Below are 18,908 nucleotides of genomic sequence, written 5' to 3'. Positions count from 1 at the left end.
CCATCTTTGATACGCAGTTTTGTCATCTATAAAATGTTATAAGCATTAAAAATGATAATATTTGTGAAAATGCTTTGAGACTATGAGATACCCTGCAAAGCTGTATGTTTTATTCATGTGATCCCATACAATCACAGCACTCAGTTCTTTATCATTGACATCTGATTCCAAATCACATCTCTTCCTTTGAGAGACTCAGAGGAGATATAGTTTAGGCTATGTGGCAGAACTATAAACCCTTAGAGATCTTTCAGTTCTTTTAAATTTGCATCCCCTGTTTTAGCGATTTTCAGGCTACTCTGGATTCTACCTCCTAAATAGTTTGCAAATCCAACTCTTTGCTAGAGATTATTATTATTTCTTATCGTAACAATAGCCTGCAATCTTGCCTCTCTTCAGTCCCTAGTGTCCTCATACCTACCTCTACTGGGATAATTCCTGTAAAAGGCAAAACTCACCTTTGTACATCCTTTCTTTGGTGGCTCTCTATTGGATAGAGAACATACTGACCCATGATGTGATCCTAAAGATGTTTAAGAAAATAAGAATTTAATTAGAATATACCTACACTTATGAGTTTTCCTTGAAAACAAATTTCACGGAAAAAAAAATCTTTATTAAGCCAAGTTAATTCCCTGAGTATTTTTTAAAGAGTCTGGTTAAATCATTACCAATGTTTTCATTAAAGAATTTTACTGAACTAGTGTTAAATAGTGTTATTTTTCATTCAATTTTTCCAGTTACTGTTAAGTTCATGAATCAATTTTTAGTCACATCCAATTGTACTGATTATAAACTTATGCCTCTAAGAATTTTCCTTTATGGTTATCACATTTCTAAATGTTATTTTTTTTTGTCAAATAAGACGGATCTAAATTTCCCAAAAAGTCTTAATTCTTCCATTTTAGCCAGAAACAACATTACTTATGTTCAGTTTATACCATTGCTTTTCTTTCTTTTTTCTTTCTTTCTTTTTCTTTTTCTTTCTTTCTTTCTTTCTTTCTTTCTTTCTTTCTTTCTTTCTTCTTTCTCCTTTCCTTTCCTTTCCTTTCCTTTCCTTTCCTTTCCTTCTTTTTCCCTTTCAATGTTGTACAAAATGTAATTGATTTAATGCAATTATTTAACCTTTGTCAAACTTTAAATTGGGAAATATTAGGCATTTTCAAATTTATATTGTGCTGCTATTTCTATCGTAATAATCATTTTGTGATTGAGAGCTCTTTCAGCAAGATTCATTTTGAGATTTTACGAGTTTTGGTTACTCCTCAAGTAGCCAGTGGAAACTTTAGAAATACTTATAAGACTGCTGTATAGTTTAGAATTATATTTTAAATCTTGTTCATTTGTGTAGTATTCTTTTTAATGTTTATTTTTGAGAGAGAGAGACAGAGTGCAAGCAGGGGAGGGCAGAAAGAGAGGGAGAGACAGAATCCAAAGCAGGCTCTAGGCTCTGAGCTGTCAGCACAGAGCCTGATGTGGGGCTCAGACCCACGAACCATGAGATCATGACCTGAGCTGAAGTCAGATGCTTAACTGACTGAGCCACCAGGCGCTCCTCTATGGCATTCTTATTAGCTTATACACCTTGTGCCAACTTCTTACTACTTGGTACAGCAAAAAGTAAAGAGAAGAATCAAGATGATAAGTTTAATGTCCCCAGTGTACATCAGTGGGTGGGATCACCATACGGTGTCAAATCATTCTACTTTTGTCTCTACATTTAGGAAAAATAAAGGCTATTAGCATGGTATATACAGCTTTAATTGAATCCCTGCATATTTTTCCAACTTTATCTGTAACTACTTAGTGACATGTACTCTACAGTTGACCCTTGAACAATAGGGATTAGGGTCACTGATGCCTTCCTTACACAGCCAAAAATCTAAGTATAACTTTTGACTCCCTCAAAACTTAACTACTTATAGCCTACTGTTGACTTACTGATAACATAAACAGTTGATTAATGCATATGTTGTATGTCATATGTATTATATACTGTATTCTTTCGAATAAGCTAGAGAAAAAAATGTTATTAAGAAAATCATAAAGAAGAGAAAAACATCTACAGTACTATTCTGTATTTATCAGAAAAATCCACATACAAGTGGACCTGCGTAGTTCAAACCTGTGCTGTTCAGGGGTCAACTGTATACTCCTGTTGTAACTTGCATTTTCCTAAAAATATGTTCTCTTGTGTCCAAACTGTTGGCCATGCTGTTTCTTCTTCCCTCTCTCTCTATATATTTTTTAACTGGGAAAATTATAACTGCTCTTCAAGATTGAGTTCAACGGTCATTTCCTCTGGGCAGCCCTCGTGCACACTCCTGCTCTGCTCCTGATCATCATTGGCTGCGATGATCTGTGAATAATCCTCTTGGAGATTTCTTTATTTGGCTGTCTCCCATAGCAGCTGGTGAGCTCATGTAGATTATCATTGGGCTTCTACTTATTTACCAGAGAATGCCTGTAGGTCCTCAGAACTTGTCAAGTGAATGGATAGTTTGCCAGTGGAATCTAACCCCATATGCAGAAAGTGCTTAACAACTCACAAACACCATTTTAAGTCTGTCGTTTTGTTGTTGTTATTTTGGTGAATTATTTATGATAAAGTGTCTACATGAAATGTTCAGGAAGTAGAAGTTACTTAAAACCCTTGCTTACACTTTTTCTTTCTCTCTTGTTCTTTATCTCGGTTTTGATTATGTGCTATGTCTAAAGCTGCATATCCCATTTTTTCCTAAGTAAACCATGATTATCTTAGGCAAGCTGAGAAACATGGAGATGAATAAATAGGCAAATAAAAATCTCATGAATTCTCAATAATCAACACCGAAAACTTTCTGAATATTTTATTTCTCTAGTCTAGTGAAATCTGTTTACTTGTGCATTAATTCATTTCGTGAACAAATATTTTATGAGTGCTTTCCCAGTATCTTCAGTTGGGAATACCATATTCTATGCCTATTCTTGGGAAGTCTATAATCTCACTGTGACAGTGGCTGCTTGGGGTTTAAAATTTTCCAATTTCTCCATAAGCTTTCTCCTCAAAGTAACAATATACATCGCAAGAGATAATTATTTGTGTTCTCAATCTTTCATAAATTACAGATTAAAAATTATTATTTTTAAATCTACATATAATACACTAAGTAAAAAGCTTTGTTCTTGCCAGACAACATCTAGGCCTCTGTTCCAACTGGGCTTCTGTAGGCTTTCAGTTATAAAAGTTCTGAAGCTGCCCCTGAGTTGTGTAGATTATTATCAGATACTTAATAAATAAAGGTGGTAGATGCAAAGAGGAATTAGCCAAAAAGTCCCAGTTATCTTTGGTTTGTTTGTTTTGTGATTTGAACTGAAAATAAAGGCTTTATTTGAAAAGATATGTTAAAACCTACACACATACACACCACACAAACAAACCCTTAAGTTTTTTTGGTGAGCTTTCATTGTAATTTTCCAAGGTCATCAGCTAGTAAGGGCTGATATTTCATCCTGGGTTGGTCTGACTCTAGGTCTATTCTTTTTCCACTGGGTTATTCAGCCTTCTTCGTGGTCAGCCTAATAACCAGGTAATTGAAGACATGAGTACTTGATGGTAGGCAAATCACACCAAGACTGAAAGGTGCTTGGTAGTTTCTCAGAGGTCATGTGTGTAAAACATGCGTTTCAGCCCCATCCAACTAATTTAGCTACAAAGGTGAAACGTTGTGAACCCAGTAAACTCCATATATTTAACAAGACCTAAATCATCTAAGATTTTGTCTTTTATAAAAAGGAAAAGGCACCTTTAATGGACTTGTATTTACTATGAATGTTGATGCTACATTGGTAATGCAAAAGTAATGTGCTACTATCATCTCGAAAAGGAGCTTTACAAGGTACACCACTGAGTCTATCTGGAGGTGAGTGATATGATGGAACGAATGGCTTTTCCCCAACCTAATTTGTTTTTGATATTACATAAAGTGAAAGCCATTGAATAATTTACCAAAGTATCTAGATTTTTTTTTGGTTTTGAAGTGCAAGGGAAGTAACTTGACCTTTGTTAAGCACTTTGATCATGGAAAACACATAAGGTTCTCATCTTATTCCAGGAAGTGTAGACACAAGATAAGCTTTTTATACTTATCCAAGAGGTATATGAAATGAATTGGGTAGAGCTACCTTACAGTTTTCTACTCCATGGACAAGTCGGTTAAAACTCCAGGGAAAACAAAGAAAAAATGTTGGTTACTATGATAAATGTGGGCTGTCAATCAAATAATTTAGGTCAAGTATTCTACTTTGAATTCTAGACTTAGGACTCCAAATCCCTGTTTTAGTTTTTAAACTAAGATTTTTACTAATAAGCCCTAAATCTTTCTATTTTTGAGTGACCACGTTTTTATTTTTTCCTGAGTTTACTTATTGAAACTTTAAGTATGTTCAAGATATATAATGGCTAAGAAAAAAATAAACAGAAGATATTGGTTCAGAGCATTGAGTATGAGAAGGAGTGATGCTACGTGGGAGGCAGACAAGCAAAAGAAAAGGGTCAGGAAGCTGATGAAAATAACGTAAAGAGATCCAGCTAGAAATGTTGGATTCAAACAAGCCCTACCTTCAGTGTGCATAAGAAATCAGTTTTTGAAATGTTGCCTGTATTCCATCCTGACCTTTCCAACTTGAAACATTAGGGAAATTACCTTTCAAATCCTCAGTTTCTGTATCTATATAATAATAATAATAATAATAATAGCAGTAGCTATTAAGCGAGATAACTTACTCACTGATGTAGCCATTTTTTAAATAGAACCCTGACTATGTGGTAGGAACTATTCTAAGTGCTGACACAGTGGTAAGTGAAACAGAAAAGGTACCAAATTTCATGAAACTTACATCTTAGTAAAAGAGGTAACAAAAACCAAGTAAATAATTGAGGACATTTCAGATATTGATAAGTGTGTGAAATAAAACAGTGTGTGTGATGTGATAGCAGAGAAGGCCAGATCAGGGGGCAAAATGGCCTTTTAGACAGTGATTAAAGAAGGCCTCTTTGAAGTAGTGTCATTAGGCTACTAATGTTGGCTGACAAGAATGTGAAGATTTATGTAAAGAGGAACTGGCAGGTGCAAAGGTCCTTCAGAAAAAGCAACAACAACAAAAAAATGGTGGGTTCAAGGCAAGGAAGGGAGGTCAGGTGCTTGCAGTATGGTGGATAAAGGCTGAGTGGTTCGTGGTGACGTTGGAGAGATACACGCAGGGGAAGCTCCTATGGGACCTTGTTGCAAATAGAAAGACTTTGGATTTTTACCTTAAGTGTAAACAGAAGAAGCTATTTGGACATTTTAAGCAGAGAATGAGCTAATCTTATTTCGATATTAAAGGGACTACACTTGCTGCTGTGGGAATAGATTAGAAGTGAGTTAAAGCCTAAAGACCAGTTAGGAGTCATTTGGATTGGTGGAAAAGAGAAAGGGGATGGTATCTGGACCAAGTGTTGGCAGTGGAAGGGGGAATAAAGAACAGGTGTATATAGGATCAAGAGAAGTTGCTGGGTAGAAGAAAAACATAAAGTTACACAGAACGACTCATTTTTTCTCATGAGCAATTAGGATGAAAAACACCCCAGCTGGGGTAGGCAATCAAGGGTTCTGTCTTATCTATATTAATATATATTAATACTTTAATTCTCAGTAGACATCCAATTAGAGATATCTAGATTTCAACTGGAGTTAAGAGTGTGGGGCTCATCAGCTCTTGATTGGAGTAATACCTTCGAAGGTCACTGTATACAGATGGAATTTAAAGCGAAGAGACTGAATGTGATAGTGTAAGAAGAGTGTTTAGATGGAGTACAGAGGACCTAATTCTGAGCTCTGGAACACTTCATATTTTGGAGGGATTAGTAGGAGGACCTAGAAAAAGAAAGTGAGAAGGGGTAGCCAAAGTGGAAAAGGAAAACAAAAATATTGTGACTTGGATGTTGAGAAACAGAGCTAATGGTTGTAAAGGGCTGAGCATGCTTGCTGGCATATAATGAGAATCCAGTTAATTTCACATAAAAGTTCAAAATCATGTCTCTTGAAAGGTTGGTTGAACAGTGATTGGGAACATACTAATTATTGTCAATTTTCTTTATTTGACTTCAATATTGTCGCAACAGTATGAAAATAATTCATCACAATATTCATAAGACTTAAATATATATGTATATGTATACATGTATATATTCATATGTATGTGTGTGTATAGATAGATATATCTTCCTTGGTAGCTTAACTATTAGAAAAAAGAAAGCTATGACTTAAAATAACTTTTTAAATAAAAACTATGTAAAATACATCGAGACTTCATAATAAATTAGAAATTTAACTGAAAGTGTCTTGAAAAGGTAATGCTGTGTTGAATCTCTTGCATGGCATATTTTTACGTAGGTTGATAGATTATATACATATATATGTATATATATGTATACAATTATATATATAATATTTTAATTTCAGACTTGGAAGTTTTTCTTAAAAGAGATATGGCTTTATAGCAACTTGTTTTTATACTAACAGGTGTAGGTAGTTAATAAGATAAATTGTTCCTTAATAAGAAACTAGTGCTACCATGTGCCCGCACCGTTCTCAACATTTTATAAATGTGATCTCATTTAACTTAAGTATACAAATCATCATGGAGTCTAGCTTATACTAGTCTTTAACATCAGTAAATTTGTTAATTTCTTTCCCAATATTTAGAAAATTTACTGATTTGGCAGTAAATTTTAGATATCCTAAAAGGGAATCGCTATTTTTAATTTTTCTTATTCTAATTTTAAATACTAAAATTGAGAAAGGAGTGAAGAAAGGGAAGTAATAATCAGCTTCTTCCCTGTGCCTGGCATTCTAGCAGATGCTAGCACTGTGCTATTCAGCCTTATATCTCTACATTTTGTTTCTAATTGTTCAGTGTATTAAATAAACGTTCAGATAAACCCTTGGTCATGAGTGTGAATAGAGGGGAACAGAATTGTGGCTAAGCCAAAAGATTAAGTAATCTAAATACTATTGATATTTGCTCTTGTATTAGAGTATTTTGCTTAAGTTGAAAAATGGGCGGGTTGGATGTTGCTATGATCTCAAAAATGAAATCATATTGAAAAGGCTCATCACGAGAGAAAGTTGTGCAGCTTTCTCTTCCTGCCCTGCTTCATTTTCATAGGGATATAAAGCAGTAGTTAAGCACATCTGCTTCATAGTGTGTGTGAGAGAGAGTGATGGGGAAAGAATGAGAGAGAGAGAGAGAGAGAGAGAGAGAGATGGGGGAGAGGGAGGGAATGAGAAAAAGCAAATCAGTGTTTTGCAAACAATATTTTAGTGTATGGAAAAAACATAATCACACATGTAGGCACTATCATCAGTGAGTCAGAAAGCATAATTTACTGTAAAGCAGAAAAATTTAGTTGTATGTAAGTAGTGAGGGGGGGGGAAGCCTAGTAAACTTAAGTAATCCATTTTAAGATGTGTCACCTCATTTATGCAAGAAAATACCACTTTTTTTGCCCACTGTTTCAAGGATAAAAGTTTGAATGATGGAAATAACTGTCCATCTAAAAACAAAACAAAACAAAAAGGGAGTCACTATCATTTCAGTGTGAAGAGCTGTGGTCTCCCCTGGTGACTTTAGAACAAATGGAACCCACCAGTCCATCTACAGGTTCAGGGAAGAGAGGTGCTCCCAACAGAGGAGGATTAAAGATATTTTCAGGGTGATCTGCAATAGAAAATCACCAAAGTCTTTGAAATAAAAGATTATCCCTGTTCTAAGAAAAGAAGTTGGTTTTATGTTGAGGGCAGCTAGAGGCATGATGAAAGAGCTGTTGAGAATGGCTTGGGGGAGATCAAAGACAAGTGGAACCTCAAAATTCTGGAAGTGGAACAAGTCAGATACAATATAAGGAGTACTTCAAAGACAAGGAAACAAAAATAATAAAAATATCTTTAGTTGTCAAATGTAAAATTTGTGCCAGTTTTGTCACATTTTATTTTTCGAGAGCACTGTAAAACCAAAGACATTTTCTGTTAACATCAGTCTAACTGTACATATTTTTCTCATCGATCTTAATTAGTCAATTTTCCAAAAGAAAAAAAAATGTATTATGCTCAGAGTCTGAAATGTCTTTTTTGTTGTTGTCCTTAATAGAATACCTTCTCTTAAACTAAATTTTAATATTTACGTTTCTAAGTATAGGGTGGCTTTAGCAAATGAGTGGGAAATCACTGCATAAAGTAGAATGAAATGAAATGTTACATGCTTTAAGTGTTTGCAAAACTATAAAGGAGTGCAGAAGTTCTGTGGTTACTATTATAATTAGCTTCTCTTGCTTTCTCACTTTAAGACTTGGAACACAAGTTGAAATCTTGATTTAAAAAATAAGAAATGGTTTGCATATGAATCTCTAAGTCAAAGTATAGGAATATGAAATGTTCAAACTACTGTCCATGTGGATTCCTCATTTGTAAGTAAGCTATCCTACAAATGTCTGTATTTGTTAAAGAGCTAATAGATGAAGGAGAAGAAAGAATCAGTGCACACACAATGCCATGATTTTGTAGACTCTTTGCTCTGGTATATGTTTTGTCAATTTATGAAAGAAAATGCTTACCATAGACCTATTTTTTTTTTAACTAAACTATGACCTTTAGATTTTAAATAAAAATATGTAACTAATGGTGTTTCTGGAAAAAAATCATGTGCTTTTTATTTTAATTCATCCATTAGTCTATTCCTTATTTAATTGAAAATATATTTCTATAATTCCTGTAAAACAAAAGTAAAGCATAATTCATTTTAAAATCTATTTTGGCTTTCCTCATCCATGAATTTTCCCTGAGGCAACACTTCTGAAGGATATCAGATACGGTAACTTGTCCTTCACTCTAAGCCTCCACTTTTTGGGCTAAACATCTGGATTTGATGGGCAAGGAAGCATTTCCTTCCACTGGCCTTTCTAATAATCGTTTCTAACAGATACACATCCTTCATGTTTGTCTGTAAAATTGACATAGTTTTCATGTTTAATGTTTTAACAATGAATTAGAAAATTTTCAATGGCTAGTTTTTAAAATCACTTTAAAATTTGTATGAAAATGATATTAAGAGCCAGTCTAGAAAGTATTAGAACCACAGATGTTTTCCTCCATAATGTTCATTGATTTAAGATCCATAAACATGTTGTCAAAATGTCCAGAGATTAACAATAATGATGGCACACGGGGAAGATTAAAATTCTTTTTTGTGAAAAAAAAATTAAATGATACCTTATTTTCTTCCAATTGAAAAAAAAAAAACTAGCTAGCAGAACAAAGCAATCTGACATCTAAAATTTCACTCTCTTGTTTTGTAATGAAAGGAGATTTGAAATAATTAGGAATGAGGGGCTATATGGCATGCCCAAAATTTATTCACACGTATTACAAATACTAGTTTTGTTTTCAGTGAGAGGGGACAAGTATACATTTTCTCTTTTTATCTATTGTTCTATTTTACAATCGTAGCAATTGCTCTACTGAACTCTTCAGTCTGCAAAATGTAACATATGACAAGCAACTTTGGTCTTTCTTTTGCTCTAAATACATGAGTATTAGAATGAAAATTTAAAAACTGATCAATGTTTCTTGTCTACAATATTTAAATTGCTAAGAATGAATTTACGGATCCATAAATACTTCGGGAACTTTTATCTCAGGAAATATATCAATGGGTTGTATCTGTCGAACCAATTCAATGAATTAATTAACAACACTTTGCTATTTACATGGCTGATTTTCTTTTATTTTTATGGTCTTTGTATTCCAGGTATATAGTCAAAATAAGTTAATACATGCACAGGATATAAAAAGACCAGAAGAACTTGTCTTCATGTTAAAACAGTAGACAATGAAGATGCCTTTTATTTTTAGATAATGAGTTTACTAAAAAAAATTTTTTTAACATTTATTTATTTTTGAGAGAGTCTGAGGGGGTTGGGGGTAGGGGCAGAGAGAGAGGGAGACAGAGAGTCCAAAGCAGGCTCCGGGCTCTGAGCTGTCAGCACAGAGCCCAACGCCGGAGTCGAACCCACAAGCCATGAGATCATGACCTGAGCTGAAGCTGGACACTTAACTGACCTTGTCACCAGGCGCCCCTAGATAATGAGTTTAAATTTTATCATGTTCTTCACTACTTACGGAGAGTCAAGTATTGTTCAAGACACAGGATTCAATTGAAGTGGCAGCAATATTTCCTGCCTTTATTTGAGTTCAGATTCCTAGAGAAGAAATTTTAAAGAAAGAGGAAGGGAATTTGGAAATTTGGATATTGCAATAATATAAGCCCTCATTATTTACACAACAGTACAATTTTAGAGAAAAGGAGACTAGAAATCATCTGGTTTAACTCATCTCTTTTACAAATGGGAAAACTGAAACTCAAAAACATTTAATGACTTGTCCATGTTATACCAAAAATGAAGGAACTTGGTCCAGCCTTCCTCTAATGTATCATAAAGTTTTTCCCATTTATCAGGTTTGCCCGCTATAGTGAAATGAATATCAGAGTAGATATTCAGGGACAAACTTTGAATCCTAAGTCTAGCACTAATTCCTTTTCGCTAGACTTACACTCTGATATGTGGTGTTGGCTAAATTATCTAACTTATTTAAGCCTCAGTTCCCTTTTCAGTGAAATGAATTGCTTAGTTCAATTTCTCAGCCTCGACTTGATTGATATTTTGGCTTGGATAAATGAGCTGTCTTGTGTATTGAAGGATATGTCTCAGCATCTCTAGCCTTTACAAACTAGATACAGTAGCTTCACCTCCCTCCCCCTCCACCCCGTCCCTGCCCAACAGTCAAGGCAATCCACAAAAATGTCTCCAGGCAATCAATGTCCCTTGCAAGCAAAATTGCCACCTTCCTTTAGAACCACTAATTTATTTGAAATAGTTTCTTTGGGACTTATCCAGCAATAACATTGTGCTATTCTAGAATACATAGTCAACTCTTAGATGCTTCATTAGAAAGCACTTGCTAAGCATTATTCCATGAAGTTTGTTGTGTACTTGGTATAGTGACCAAAGGGGACATCATATAATTTTTGGAAACTTAAAGGATCAGAAATATTCACAAGTAAGATATTTATAGTATCAATGAAATAGTAAATATTAGAAAGGTTTAGGAAGACTTAACAAAATGATAGTAAGACTATTAATTGTAATTAGCAATGTTTTCATGTAAGATTTACCTACGTATTTGCCAGTTGTACCAAAAGGCACAGCAACACTTTAGTCATTGTTTCATAGATTAGTAGAGACTCACCTCAAATCATAGGTGTCCACTATCTGTTTCTTTCTAAGACCACTTCAACTGTAAAGGACAGTTATTTCTGGTAAGGTTTTCTAGAAGAAATGTTAAGTATTTCATAGTGAAAGGGTCACAGGTATATTTTCATCCTTTGCACAGAGAAGAAATAGACTGACTCTTATTACCCTCAATTTTCAATGAAAAGATTTTGCTGCTTGCCTTTCCTTCCCTCTTCCATTCACACTCCCCCCCCCCCCAAGTGGATCTAGATACCTGCCCATAGAGGATGAGAGCCTCCTCTAGAGACAGTGCATGCACAGGAGCTGCAAAGGGACACTGGAAATTTGTGTTTAGTGATTGATAGCAGCCCTGAGAGCTAATCTAATGAACTCCACACTCGGCACACCACAGAGTTACTTTTCATACATTGCTACAAATTCCCCAAGGAAGTTTACTGATTTATGGTTTTAGGAGAAACACAGGTCATGGAGGTGGTCTGGGGGGGGGTGGGTGCCCAAGGAAAGTTTGAGTGCTATAAAGTGGGAGCTGAGAGCTCAGATAGATTGGTTATGTTTTGCCAGATGGAGATAAAACTCGAGGCAGCCACATCCTGTGACTAGAAATAAAGTAGGTAGACTTCTATACGGAAGTAACAGTAAAATGCACAAGAAAGGGAGATTAAGTTAAAGAGGGAAAATCAACTTTGTTTAAATTGGAAGATCTTTTTCTTCATTTTATTGAACATTTTAACACCATCATATGAGGGAATGAAGATCATTTTACACTTACCGTATATATGTGCATTATTATCTAAAATAAGTATTAGGATTTATCTGTCTCCAGTAAAGCATAATTTAGACTGAGACCCCAAATATTTGATTATTAAAGCAGAGGAAATTAGCTGGGTTTGTTTCCTAATCACAGTGTTGATAATTAATATTTCAGAAATTTAATTTTTCCAATTTTACTAGTTGATAAAAGATTAATAGGAAAAAATATTTTTCTGATACGGAAGACTGTCACCAGATTACTGGTGCTTTAGATTATTTTCCATTAAAGAAATTCAGCTCTTGTAAACTTTACTACTTTCTGTTTTTATTAAAGCCAAACAGTGGCGATTGTTTTTTCCCCAAGCTAAGATAAAGGATGTCACGAAAAAACTATTACTTCATTTTAAACAAAATAGATTCATTATAGGTATTCATCTAAAATCTCAAACATTCCTGAATAAAGTACAGTCAGTTTTGTGGATAAAAACCAATTCTCATTTAAAAATATAAAAAAATGTTTTCATTTTTACCTCTGCTGCTACTTCTGGATTCTGAGTCCGGAAGCAGAAGTTGCAAAACATTGTGAGAAAATTTTTGCTTTATTTTTTTTTCAATCTCCACCCACATAGAAATAACAGAAGTCTGAGAGGAAAGTCCATTTTTGCTAAATGCCCAAGTCAGTGTTGTATCTTTACTGCGTTTCTTCAGTTCCCTCTTTTCAGCTGCCCTCTATCCATTCAGAATTGTTGCTCATGTTTTAACATCCCTGTCCTCATCCTGAGTGAATTGTTTTAGGTTTCTTGTTGCCATTGGTTACCTCTGTACCCCATAAAATATACATTGGTGGCATCTCTTCCATAATTATACAGAAATAGTCTAATTATGGTTATCCATGAATGTGGTAAATTGAGCTGTAGCCACATAACCAGCTTTGTGGAACAGCACAGTTGTGTTTTGTTTGTTTGCTTGTTTGTTTGTTTTTTGGGTTTTTTTTTTAACTTTCCCAGAGAAGAGGTGTGAAGTCACGTAGATTGCCATCCCACATGCCCACAGGGGTATTTTTCAGATCCCTGTCTCACTGGAAAGCCCTTTCTTATTTACCTTTCAGTTTCTCTGTACAATGCTGCAAGCTCCGCTGACCAGGAACTTTTCCTTATTTGCTTCTATATCATCAGTGCCTGACATTGCACAGTAGCCTTTAAACATAGACTTGATTAATTAATAAAAAAAATGAATGAATGGTTGGACCCCTATAAGTCTTTGAGATAACTCGGTATCATGGGAATATTTTAGACTGTTTTCAATAGATAGACTGATACTGATGACTGATATTCTGATAGAATAATAGCAAACTACTGAATTTGGGTATTATTTTATCATGTTACTTTCTTTTTTTAAAGTTCATTTATTTTGAGAGAGAGAGGGAATAAGCACACACATCAGCAGGGGAGGGGCAGAAAGGGAGAGAGAGAGAGAGAGAGAGAGAGAGAGAATCCCAAGCAGACTGCACACTGTCAGGACAGAGCCTGACATGGGGCTCGATCCCATGAACCATGCGATCATGACCTGAGACGAAATCAACAGTCAGAAGCTCAACTGACCGAGCCACCCAGGTGCCCCTATGTTACTTTCTTACATAAGGAGGGTATAAAATAAGGCAATATGTGGATAGCTGTACTCATGAAAGAAATACAATACATAAATACTTTCCTTCTTTGAGACAGAATCTCTAGTATATGAAAAAAAAATTTCTTCTGTGTGAAGTGGTATATGTCATGAAACTTTTTGCTTGACCTTTTACGGATGAAGGTAACACATTTTCTATGTGTCTTCCACCCTTTCCTGTCCCTCTCACCCCCAAAAAGGTGGTTAACACTTCAGTATTTGGAATACTAAATGGAACATATCTCTCTGTCTCTCTGTGACACACACACACACACACACACACACACACAAATATGTACACGACTAGACTTAATGGAATTTATCTTCTGTACTTATACCAGTTTCCGGAAAATTATGATAATCAGGGCCCCCTGTGAAGACTTTAGAGAGGCAAGCACAGTTTTCTGGCTGTTTTACATAATAATCGGAAAAGAAACCCAATTCTCCCTTCCCTTTGGAGTAAACGTCTCTAGAAGAAAAAGTACTTTTTGTCCAACCATTGGAGAGTGGTAAGTCGAGTACATGACACCATCATCCCCGACAGAAGCATGTAGCAAATGCCTGACTGACAGGCAGCATTCGGCCTTCGAGGTAAATGACAGAAACAATTTCCTTCCAGACAAGATGTGTCAAAATGAACATTTTTAAAAAATCTTGATGATGAACTTAAAATGAAGGAGCAAGTTATTTCACGGAAAACAAACACTTTTGGAGATGTGACATTATATTTCATTAAGGTTAGAAACTCAGAAGCTGCTTAAGATGGCCCCGTGACCCCTGGGCATAGGGTCATATCCACATTGAGGCCTCAGTTTCTAACATGGTAGCCGCTTCTTCCTATTCTGCCCTCTGCCTTGTTCTCTTTCTTGTTCTCTTTCTTTCTCTGGATACGTACTGTGCCATCGTAATCATTTGCTTATTTTGTAGAAAAGACAGACACCTGTCCTACAAGTATTCGACACACGTATCACTCTACGCCAGGGCACAGAATATAAAGAGGTGGTTAAGACGTGTGCCCTTCTCCGTGAGGAAGGAGGTGTTCCACTGTGGAGAAATGGAGGGGGCCCTTGCTTCCTCTGAGGCCACCATAAGTGGGGATTATCTGAAAAAAATGGACAATGTATATTTGACGACCGAACCAAATTGGGCCTCAAAGATATTCTACTTAATTTTTCTGTGCAACTAGTTCATTAGTTTGTAGTCAAAGAAGACTGTTTCGGCAGTTTTTCCTGAAAATGCATATGATTATACAGAAACCTTTATCTGTAGCTATATGACCATTTGGTTAAGATCAGGTCCTAGACCTGGAATTTCTGTGTCAAAGACCAGGAACATTTGAAGTCTCTTTGTGCATTTTTATAAACAGCTCTTTAGAAAAAATTTCTTGCTCAGCTCTCCCCGGCAACGTATGAGTTTCCTTTTGCACACGTTTGCTGGAGTTAATTTCCTCATTTGAAAACATATGTTAATTTTATAAGTACAACTGGTAATTCTTAAAATTTCTATTTTGCATTTAATTTGATTTCTCTTATTTTTTTCGTCTGTATATCATCATTTGCATCGCTTCTTCTGTGACTTGCATTCATATGGTTTGCATGCTTATCTTTCACGCAGCTGTGTTTAAATTTGTATCCCAATTTATATGGAAGAGGAGAGGAATAGATGTATTCCGAGTTGATGCAAATGTTAGAACCAGGACCATAAGTAGAAATTAATTGGTTGTCGGCTGTGACATAGTCTAGAGGAGGATGTGCTTCTGTCTGTTTTCCATTCTGAAAAACACTTAACTATTAGTTTCTGGAATGTTTAAGGTATACTTGGGGGGCCATCATGGAAATCAGTGTTCATCCTCCCAGGAGGAGATCCCCGTTACAAATTCTGGGTGACTTTGAACCGCATTATTTTCTTCAAAGAACCTACCAGCAGCACAGCGATTCAAAGTGAACAGTATCTTGCACTCTTCACTTTTTTGCTTCACCCCAAAACTTCCACCCCTAACCACATGCCTATCTACCAACTTTCACAGCAGCCTTATGAGAACAATGTTCTCAGTAAGCTCCTTTCTCAATTCCTTTTGGAGGGGCATTGTACAATCTAAGTCGAAAGAAATCTTAGAGGCCATTAAGGTCAATGTATGTAATCCATTTTACCACAAACCCTCAGTGTTTGAACATATTCTAAAGCCTCTTTTTTAAAATGAAAAGCCTAGTTTAATGGTGAATCGCTCAAATTATTTGAAATTGGTGCTTTCTAAATCTCCTACCCTATAGCTGATACTGGTGGTTCTCAAACATTTTAACCTCAGGATGCTTTAAATGGTCTTAGAAAGAAAATAAACTCCATTTTTAAACATAATTATATGCCGTGAAGAAATATATTTTCTTGATTTGGATTATATGTATATTTGCCACAATGAATATTAAAACTGAAAATTTTAAGATATTTATTTACTGCTAATTTAATAATACTTATAAAGCCAATACATGTTAATATAAATAGCATATTTTTATAAAAGATAATGACATATTACAGAACAAAGATTTGATAAGAATAGTGGCACTGTTATACATTTTTTACAAATCTCTTTAATGTCTGCCTTAGTAGAAGGTATCCAGATTTCCATATCTGCTTTTACACTCTATCTGTTGAAATGTTATATGCCATGTAACCTCTGAAAGCATCTATTTCTACTAGCAAGAGAAAAAAATAGGCAAATAATATCTTAGTATTATTATAAAAATAATTTGACTCTGAAGGCACCTTGAAAGGTTCTTGGGGACCCCCTTGTGTCTCCGGAACACACTTTGAGAACCAGTGACTTAAACCAACTGGATAAAATTCTTTCCCTCACAGCTGCATATACTTTCTTCCATATAATAATATTTTCAGTATTCAAATGTATTTCTTGTATTCTAACACATTTCCTCTTAGAAAAAGATAGCCTGCATTTTCATTTCAGTTTTCTATATTTGGCATGCTATATGACGTCCTTCCCTACCTCCTGCCCTCGGGTTAACCTCTTCTGAATACTTCTGGAATTCAGCTGCATTCTTAATGCGTGTTATCCTAGAGTGAGCACAGAAATTCAGGAACCTGGGACCTTGACTCAACAAACATACATATTCCAAAAAATGGCTATGGAGAGGCTACCATGTCCATTGGGTTAGCCAACTTTTTATATCGTACAAAACACTAGCAATCTCAGAGTCAAACCTAACCAGGTTCAAGTAAAGTTTTGTCCATACTGTACTGGTTATTTTAATAATAATATCAGTAAGTGTAGTCATTAAAGTTGCAGACACACAGGGGTACCTGGGTGGCTGAGTCGGTTAAGCGTCCAACGTTGGCTCAGGTCATGATCTCGCGGTTGGTGGGTTCGAGGCCTGCGTCGGGCTCTTGTGCTGACAGTTCAGAGCTTGGGACCTGTTTCGGATTCTGTGTCTCCCTCTCTCTCTGCCCCTCCCCTGCTCGTGCTCTGTCTCTGTCTCAAAAATAAATGAACATTAAAAAAAATTAAAATTATAGACAGACAGTAGTCAGTATTTGGAAAGTGCTAGATGTTGTGATTAAGGCAATATATTCAATCACTCACCTAAATCTTACAATAATCCTGTGTGTACATATATTTATTACCCACATTTTACAGATAAAGAACGTGAGTTACAGATAAATTAGATAAATTGTTTACGATTACATAGCTAATAGGACACAGAGCCAGGATTTGATCCCAAACAGCTCAATCCCAGAGTCATTTTGATTAGGACTTTTCTGGGAGCTGTGTGTTTAGATAAGTATATAAAAATATAAACATAAGCCTAGGTTAGTATAAACAGAAATATCGATATTTATTCTAAAACTAGGATGTCATACGTAGGAGCGGTTTATTTGGTAGCAATGAGAGAAATGGAAAAGGATGGAGAGACAGAGAAGAAAGAAAAAAGTAATTATGAGGATTGAAAAAAACCCAACCTAATTCTCTCTTTATTCCGGATACTCTTGTCTTTTTTTTCAGCTTTAAATCCACAGTGACTTTCCACACACTGACCAGTTTTACTCTGTCCTTTTTGAGGACAGCCTTCCAGATACTACAGACATTCTTAGCTATTTGACAGCTACATTTGTGTTCTTTTAACATACCTGCCTCTGCAACTGTCTCATCTAGATGTTTTCACAGGAATTATGAAAATTGTGGTTTCTCCCTTAACGTGGAGGACTTTATATAGCAGGCCCCCGTTCTGGACTACACATTCCCTTTGTGCAGTTGCTGTAACTACGCCCTGTGTCCACTGTGCAAATGTGAGAGAGGGGCGCAGAATTACCACGGTCCTAGCCAGAACACGAACCCCTTTGCCTTAGGAGAAATGAAGCAGCTGTGTTTTACTTCCCAGGTCTCCGCACCTAGGAAATGCAACAGACTCCTGAGTCTGTGATCAGTCTATTGTTGAATGAAGACATTCTCCCAACACAATTGCACTGCAGGCAGGATGGAATTTACGACTACTTCTTCTATGTAATTCTGAATTCCCTAGACCTGAGCCCTGCTGAGTACACCTGCTCTCCTCTACACCTTGCTGAATTTCATTCTTTTCAGCCCATTAACGGAGCAAACCCAAGCTGGGAGTGGTAACAATTTGAATAATAATGGTCTTTAACTTTTTATCTTTCTTTAAAAAATAGAATTCTGAGAACACTTTTAGCCATAAGACTCTTCTATCCAATTAAATAAGCTTAAACTTCTTGTGAAGTGTAAAAGGGCACAGGTAGGTTTGTGGAAGTCGAAGGAAACAATCCCGGGTCGGAACGATCTGAGGTACTGGCAACCTTCTGGAATCAGTCAATGGAAACTTCACTTAGAAACTTAGTCTGGGGCACCTGGGTGACTCAATAGATTGAGCGTCAGATTTCGGCTCAGGTCATGGTCTCGGGGTTCTTGGGTTCGAGCCCCACATAGGGCTTGCTGCTGTCAGCGTGGACCCCGCTCCTTATCTTCTGTCTCCATTTCTCTCTGTCCTCTGCCAGCACTCTCTCTCTCATAAGCAAATAAAACATTAAAAATTTTTAAAAAATAGGGGTGCCTGGGTGGCTCAGTCGGTTAAGCATCCAGCTTAACTTCGGCTCAGCTCATGATCTTGCTGTTCATGGGTTCGAGCCCCGCGTCTGG

The 18,908-nt window shown here is 36.0% G+C and overlaps 1 protein-coding gene and 1 long non-coding RNA gene across 9 annotated transcripts in view; one reads left to right on the top strand and one right to left on the bottom strand.

Annotated features, from left to right (window-relative positions):
* The window catches only part of PTPRC (protein tyrosine phosphatase receptor type C), a 126,064-nt gene that overhangs the window by 6,193 nt on the left and 100,963 nt on the right, over window positions 1-18,908 (top strand). The gene's annotated exons all lie outside the window — the stretch shown is intronic.
* On the bottom strand, window positions 398-11,497 carry LOC124510048 (uncharacterized). The gene is made up of 3 exons (XR_006961579.1): window positions 11,328-11,497; window positions 10,200-10,279; window positions 398-523 (listed from the first exon to the last, which is right to left on the bottom strand). It is a non-coding gene; the product is annotated as an uncharacterized LOC124510048 (long non-coding RNA).

Source organism: Lynx rufus, unplaced genomic scaffold (genome assembly GCF_022079265.1).
Source record: "Lynx rufus isolate CCGP_SWC_20201006 ecotype Redwood Valley unplaced genomic scaffold, mLynRuf1.p SCAF_15, whole genome shotgun sequence".
Taxonomy (NCBI): domain Eukaryota; kingdom Metazoa; phylum Chordata; class Mammalia; order Carnivora; family Felidae; genus Lynx; species Lynx rufus.
Note: the sequence above shows the minus strand (reverse complement) of the source record. Positions and strands in the feature narration are given on the sequence as shown.